The following is a 7483-nucleotide window of genomic DNA, read 5'->3' on the forward strand; positions in this document are numbered from 1 at the left end:
TGACAAATTCACTGCCATTGCCTCTGTGGCTGGCTGAAGCAGACGCCCAGCCCCAGCTAGTTCCCAGTTAATTTAGTGTTTTGAACAAGCTGTGGAAGAGGGGGAATCTCATAGCTTACCTGTGTGTCCTATTAAGATAAACTCTGCTAACCAGTTACCTTTTGCTATATTGAAAGATTTACAACCTTTAAATGGAAGGGGAAGTACAAGATTTGACTCTAATGTCATTGAAATTGTTCATCAGTTACTATAAGTAGACCTGAATTAACTATTTAAATGAGCAGTCAATTACAGGGTTATCAGACACAAATACTAATGTCATGGTAATAATTTTATGGTATGGCTTTATGCATGGGCTCAAGAGGCCACTCTGGTCTAGGGCAAAGGAAATAAAAATAAAAAATATCCAAAGGCTCCCTGGGGCTACCAGGCTCTAGCCTTTCTAATCCACAACAAATCATCACTTATATTCAACTGTATATGAAAAGTGTTACTAGATTTGCAAGATTTAAAACAAAAAAGAAAGAAATCTCCACAAAGTATATAAATTGCAACACCATGCTTTAAGAGAATTATAAAAGAAAAAAATGGTTACAACAGTTTTACTTACATTTCAATTTCTGCTGGATCTCTAACATTCCTAGCCTTATATTTAAAATGTAAATTACAGGACCTACAAGATTTACTAGACTTATAAAAAACTAGTTAAACAAAAAGGAGAAAAGTGTCTCTCTTAAATCCAAACTACTTGGCTACTGTCTATGTTCAGCTGGCTTTCTTGACTAATCCCTCCCTAATGTTACAGCACAGAAAGACAAAAGAAAAAACATTCTAAATATACAAGCTTTCTTTTTGAGAAAAAGTTTTTTCTTAAAAATTTTACAGGCTTCCAACTGACTCTTATCTAAACTACAAGTACACTCTTACCTGATAAAGTCAGTATTATGGCAATATAGGTTTCTAAGTATTCTATTTAAGCTGATGTATTTTTCTGATCAGTCTTATTTCATCTAACTATACAGGCTTTTACATTATGTCTTTATCCAAAGGTCAATTTCTCCAGAGTTAACTCTCACATACATTTGAAATTTTTTTTAATAAATCCTTAGGAAATATGGACTTGATGATGTTGGGCATGTTTCTGATAAGCATCACAGACAAATAGCCGCCTATCTGAAACCATTGATTTCAGTATCCATCATAGCTGTTAGGTATTAAACCTAGCATTTCCAATTACACAGGCCTATCCTATGTCTATATATTATGTACTTGATATCAAAGTTGACATTTAGACAAAGGAGCATTCATGAATAAAAATTGAAATTAAAAATGAATCCAAATAACTTAATTCAAATCAAGTCATCAAATAAAAATATAAATGTCTTTAAGGTTCTAACTTATGGGTTTTTCTAGTGACCAAAAAATAAAATTTTAATTTCTAAAAAAATGTCTATGATATAATGTCCATTACTTCTAAAATTTTTTCTTCAAGAAAACAGAGATGATTAATACTTTTCAACATGTTTTTCCTATATTTTCGTATTACATTTAAAATAGTAAGTTAAGTTTAACATAAAAGGGATTAATCATCATGAGTTTAGTTTCTTCAATATGTAAATTAAAAATTATAGCTAATGCCAAACTGATCTCTCAGTTTTTCCAGTTGTTAAAGGAACAGAATGCTACCTCATTTTTTAAATTTAACTCTTTCTTTAAATAGGCTTTACAGAAAATTAAGAAGGATTATAAACAATAATTATGAGTCAACTTTCAATATCTAATGTGCCATTGCATTGCTTTTACAACAGTAGTTACTATTATAACCAAAAAATTATATATATATATATATATACATATATATATATATGTATATATATGTATATATATATATATATACACACACACACACACACACACACACACACACACACACACACAAATACTATGAAATTCAGGGTCACAAGTGAGCCTTTGCAACATAAATATATATAGTCTTCACTTTTCAGGCTATGATATTTTGCCTTTTACTGACATGTATACTCAATTAATTACTAATGATCATACTGAAGTTTTATCCTTAACAGGCAGACATTTATGTTTTATACCTTACTTATAAAAAATTTCATATCTCTACCATCGAGTTATATTAACAGATATTTTAACACCAATTAATTCTTACATGCCTCACTTACACATACTTTTTCTTCCTTGATTTCTACTGTTCCTCTTGTAGATGAAATAACAATATATACGGGTGGAGGTAAACAAAAAATAATAATATTGGTTCTTATTAATGAGAAATAGACTATTATAACCTACCTCAAATCTCTCCACAACAAGCTAAGTTAACTACCATTATCCTGGCACTAAGACTATTTTGTAATACTTTAAACATTATTACAGATTGGCTGTCTCTTGTCCATCAAGGAAGTCCACGGAACAGGGTAGAGTATGTGGCTGCAGAGTCGCTAATCAGAAAGCATGTCTCATTTTATTGTGTAATTACTATATATACATTTAGGCAGTAGCTAAGCAGAATTCAGGCAGCCACCAATGCAATTTCTTCTATATGTCCTTCCAGAGACCAATTCAGGAGTAGGCCATGGAGCAAGTGCAGAAACTGCAACACATGACCTCATGCCCAGGGCTGTGCCTACAGGGTAAGTGGCCTGCCACTCATGCACCTAGCATGAGCAGAGCGGCCTGCCACTCAGACACCATTAACCTATGCCATGTATGCAGTAGTTCATGCACTTGTCCCCACAGATAACTAAACTTGTTCCTCTTATTTTTATAGCTGGGTTATGTCCTCATTTGGATTCCAACTTACTATCTCTTTTTTTAACCCTTTATCTCGCTCTCTTATATTAAAAAAAAATTGCTGGACCTTTGACTAAAGGTAACACTCACGCAGATAAAGCTGTGAAATCCCTTTGTCTTTTAAGATGGTATAAAATCCCATGGATTTTTTTCATCAAAATACTTGAACACTAATGAAGATGTTTTCCATCCTTTTACAACAGGCTCATGCTATAGTTAACAACTGTTCTCAGTGTGTACCCTTCTACACCCCTATGTGGAAATCCATAAATCCACGAGACCTACATTGCAATGTACTTTGATAAATGGATGTTACCCATTTCCGTCCTTTTCATCCTTGTTCCTTTCTTTATGTTTTTATTGATACTCATTCTGGGTTCAATAGGGCTAGTGCCCATAGGTCTAAAAGGGTATCTGATTATATTTATTATTTATTAGTCTGCTTTGCCACCATGGGCAACCCTGCTCATTTAAAAACAAATATGCCACTCCATTTACATCTTGTGCTTTTTCAAATTTTGTGATAATACAATATAATTTTAAATTATAAAATTTCTCATAATTCTACCAGACAAACTTTGGTTAAATGAGCATATCATACTCTTAATACTTGCCTTTTAGCAGTTGAAGACAGGAAATAATTAAAATTAGAGCTGAAATCAATGAAATAGAAACAATTGAAAAAATCAACAAAACATTGGTTCTTTGAAAATATAAAGAAAATTAATAGACCTAAGCTATGCTAGCGAAGAGAAAAAGAGAGAAAACTCAAATTACTAGCAAACGTGACGAAAAAGATAATATCTCAACAGACACTACAGAAATACAGAGGATAATTAAAAATTACTTTGAAAACTTAAACTCCAATAAAATAGAAGATATTGAAGGCATCAACAAATTTCTTAAGTCATATGATTTGCCCAGATTGAATCAGGAGGATATACACAATTTAAACAGACCAATATCAAGTGATGAAATAGAGGACACCATCAGAAGTCTACCAACCAAAAAAAACAACAACAACAACAAAAAAAAAAAAAAAAAAAAAAACCCAAGTCCGGGTGGATACACAGCAGAGTTCTACAAGACCTTTAATGAAGAACTAATATCAGCACTCCTCAATTTATTTCATGAAATAGAAAAAGAGGCAGCACTTCCAAACTCATTCTATGAGGCCAATATTATCCTGATTCCAAAACTGGGCAACAAAAATAAAACTTGAGACCAATATCTCTAATGAAACATAGATGCAAAATTTCTCAATAACATTCTGGCAAATCAAATGTAAAAACATATCAAAAAGATAGTGCCCCACAATCAAGTGGGATTCATTCTAGTGATGCAAGTTTGGTTCAACATATGAAAATTAATAAATGTAAATCATCACATCAATAGACTTAAAAGATAAGAATCATATGATCACCTCAATAGATACAGAAAAAGCATTTAACAAAATACAACACATCTACATGTTCAAAATTCTAGCAAAACTAGAGATAACAGGAACATATCTCAACATCATAAAGGCTATCTATGCTAAGCCTCAGGCCAACATCATTCTAAATAAGGAACAATTAAAGGCATTCCCTCTAAAAACTTAAACAAGATAGGGATGCCCTCTTTCACCACTTCTTGAAACACTAGCCAGAGCAATTAGAAAAAAAGAAATTAAAGGATATGTATAAGTAAAGAAGAATTTAAATTAGCACTGTTAGATGACGATATGATTCTATACCTAGAAGACTTAAAAGCTCCACCAGAAAACTTCTAGAACAAGTAAATGAATTCAGCAAATTATCAGGATATAAAATCAACACTCATATATCAAAAACATTTCTGTATATCGGTGACAAATCTTCTGACATGAAAATGAGGAAAACTACACCATTTACAATAGCCTCAAAAAAATACTTGGGAATCAATAAAAGAGGTAAAAGATCTATACGATAAAAACTACAGAATTCTAAAGAAAGAAATCAAAGAAGATCTTAGAAAATTGAAAGATCTACCTTGTTCTTGGATAGGCAGAATTAATATTATCAAAATGACCATACTTCTGAAAGCACTATACAGATTTAATTCAATTATGATCAAAATACCAATAGCATTCCTCATAGAAATAGGAAAAGAAATCATGAAATTCATCTGGAAAAATGAGAGACTCAGAATAGCTTCCATAGCAGGAAGACTGAAGCAGGTGGCATCACTATACCAGATCTTAAACTATACAACAAACAAATAGTAATAAAAACAGCATGTATTGCACCAAAACAGACTGGTAGACTAATGGTACAGAATAGAGGACACAGAGACCAACCCAAAAAACTACAATTATCTTATATTAGACAAAGGTGCCAAGAATATGCATTGGAGAAAAGACAGCCTCTTCAACAAATGGTGCTAGCAAAACTGGAAATCCATATACAACAAAGTGAAATTAAACTTCTATCTCTCACTATGCACAAAACTCAAGTCAAAATGGATCAAGGATTTAGGAATACAACCAGAGACCCTGTGTCTAATACAAGAAAAAGTAGCTCTAATCTCTATCATGTGGGATTAGGTCCCAACTTCCTTAAACAGACTCCTGTGGTACAAGAATTAGAATCAAGAATCAATAAATGGGATAAACTCAAACTAAAACATTTCTTCTCAGCAAAATAAACAATCTGTGAGGCGAATAGAGAGCCTACATCTTAGGAGCAAATCTTTACCCCTCACATATCACATAGAGCACAAATCTCTAGGGTATATAAAGAAAGAACTCAAAAAGATAATCACCAAAAAACAAATAATGAAATTAATAAATGGGCCAAGGACCTGAACAGACACTTCTTAGAACATGACATACAATCAATCAACAAATACATAAAAAAATATTCATCATCACTAGCAATTAGAGAAATGCAAATCAAAACCACTCTAAGATTTCATCTCACTCCAGTCCAATGGCAGCTATTATAAGTGTTGGTGAGGATGTGAGGGAAAAGATACACTCATACACTGCTGGTGGGACTACAAATTGCTGCTGCCAATATGGAAAGCAGTATGGAGATTTCTTGGAAAACTTGTAATGGAACCACCATTTGACCCAGCTATCCCTGTCCTCTGTCAATACTCAATGGACAGCATACTACAAGGACGCAGATACATCAGTGTTCATAGTAACACAATTCACAATAGCTAAACTGTGGAACCAAATTAGATGCCCTTCAGTAGATGAATGGATGAAAAAATGTGACATATATACACAATGGAATATTATGCAGAATAAAAGAGAATAAAATTTTAGCATTTGCAGGTAAATGGATGGAGTTGGAGAAGATAATGCTAAGTAAAGTTAATAAATCCCAAATTAAAAAATGCTGAATTTTTTTCTCTGATATATGGTGACGGATTCATAGTGGAGTAGCAAGGGGGAGGAGCATGGGAGGAATAGACGACCTCTAGATAGGGCAGAGGGGTGGGAGGGTAATGGAGGGGGCTGGGGATTAGCAATGATGGTGGAATGTGATAGAAATCATTATCCATTATCCAAAGTACATGTATGAAGACATTTACTGGTGTGAACATACTTTATATACAGAGATAAATTGTGCTCTATATGTGTAATAAAAATTATAATGCATTCTACTGTCATATACTTAAAAATCAATTTTAAAAACTTGCTTTTAAAAACAAAAACAAAAAGGGATAAACCCTCTCACATATGAATAATGCTTTAAATATTGTTTTATTTACAGTTAATGCACTCAACATGCAATACAAAGCTAATACTCACAATTGGTCATCTGCTTTGGATAGACATTTTATTCCCAAACAGCCATTACCATAAATTTATATAAAATATATAGGACTCCACCAGACCCAGCATGACAAGACCTTATGCCTCTGATCACATGGGGAAAAGGATAGACTGCTATGCTGACACCAACAGGTCCAGTTTGGATTCCAGCTCAGTGTGAGAGACCTATCAGTTATAAATGGACATCAGGGACTTCACAACCTGATTCCCAAGTTTTGTTTGAATTTGCATGAGGAGAATCTCACCAAACAAAAGAACAATGATCACTCTCCTCAAAAGAAAAGAAATGCCAAGCTACTAGACTTCCAGTAACTTAGGTAGATACAAAATCATTAATAGCATAAGTTCAACAGCTATTGGCTCAAATGAGGTTAAAATAAACTCTGAAAAACTTAGTTACTGCTTTGATTGCTAAACTCACACAAAGTATTTACATACTTTGGTCTTAAAAATAATGTTGTTCTGTTGTTGTGCCCCAGTTATGGAAAGTTAGTACAATCAGAATCCTTGACTTCTAAAATCCATTATAATAATATCTGGGTTAACTTATATAAAATTGTTATATACCTGCAAAAATGTCTCATGGTACCCACTGTTGTCTTAGCAGACTGTGTTCTTACCATCCCCACAGGATTTAATAAACTACCATCCTGCACAACATATCCATAAAGATCTAGTCCACTTGGTGAAAACTGTGATGATTCAGAAAACTCTCTCTCTAAGGAAGAATTTAACACTTTGACATTTTCCTTAGTGGTATCCCTTGACTAGGTGTCGGGGTTTACAAAACCACTATATAAAACTTGCCTGTGCTGTGGTAAAAAATATTAATCATACCTCTATGGCAATTAATATACT

Source organism: Spermophilus citellus (genome assembly GCF_964194105.1).
Source record: "Spermophilus citellus genome assembly, chromosome: 15".
Lineage (NCBI taxonomy): Eukaryota > Metazoa > Chordata > Mammalia > Rodentia > Sciuridae > Spermophilus > Spermophilus citellus.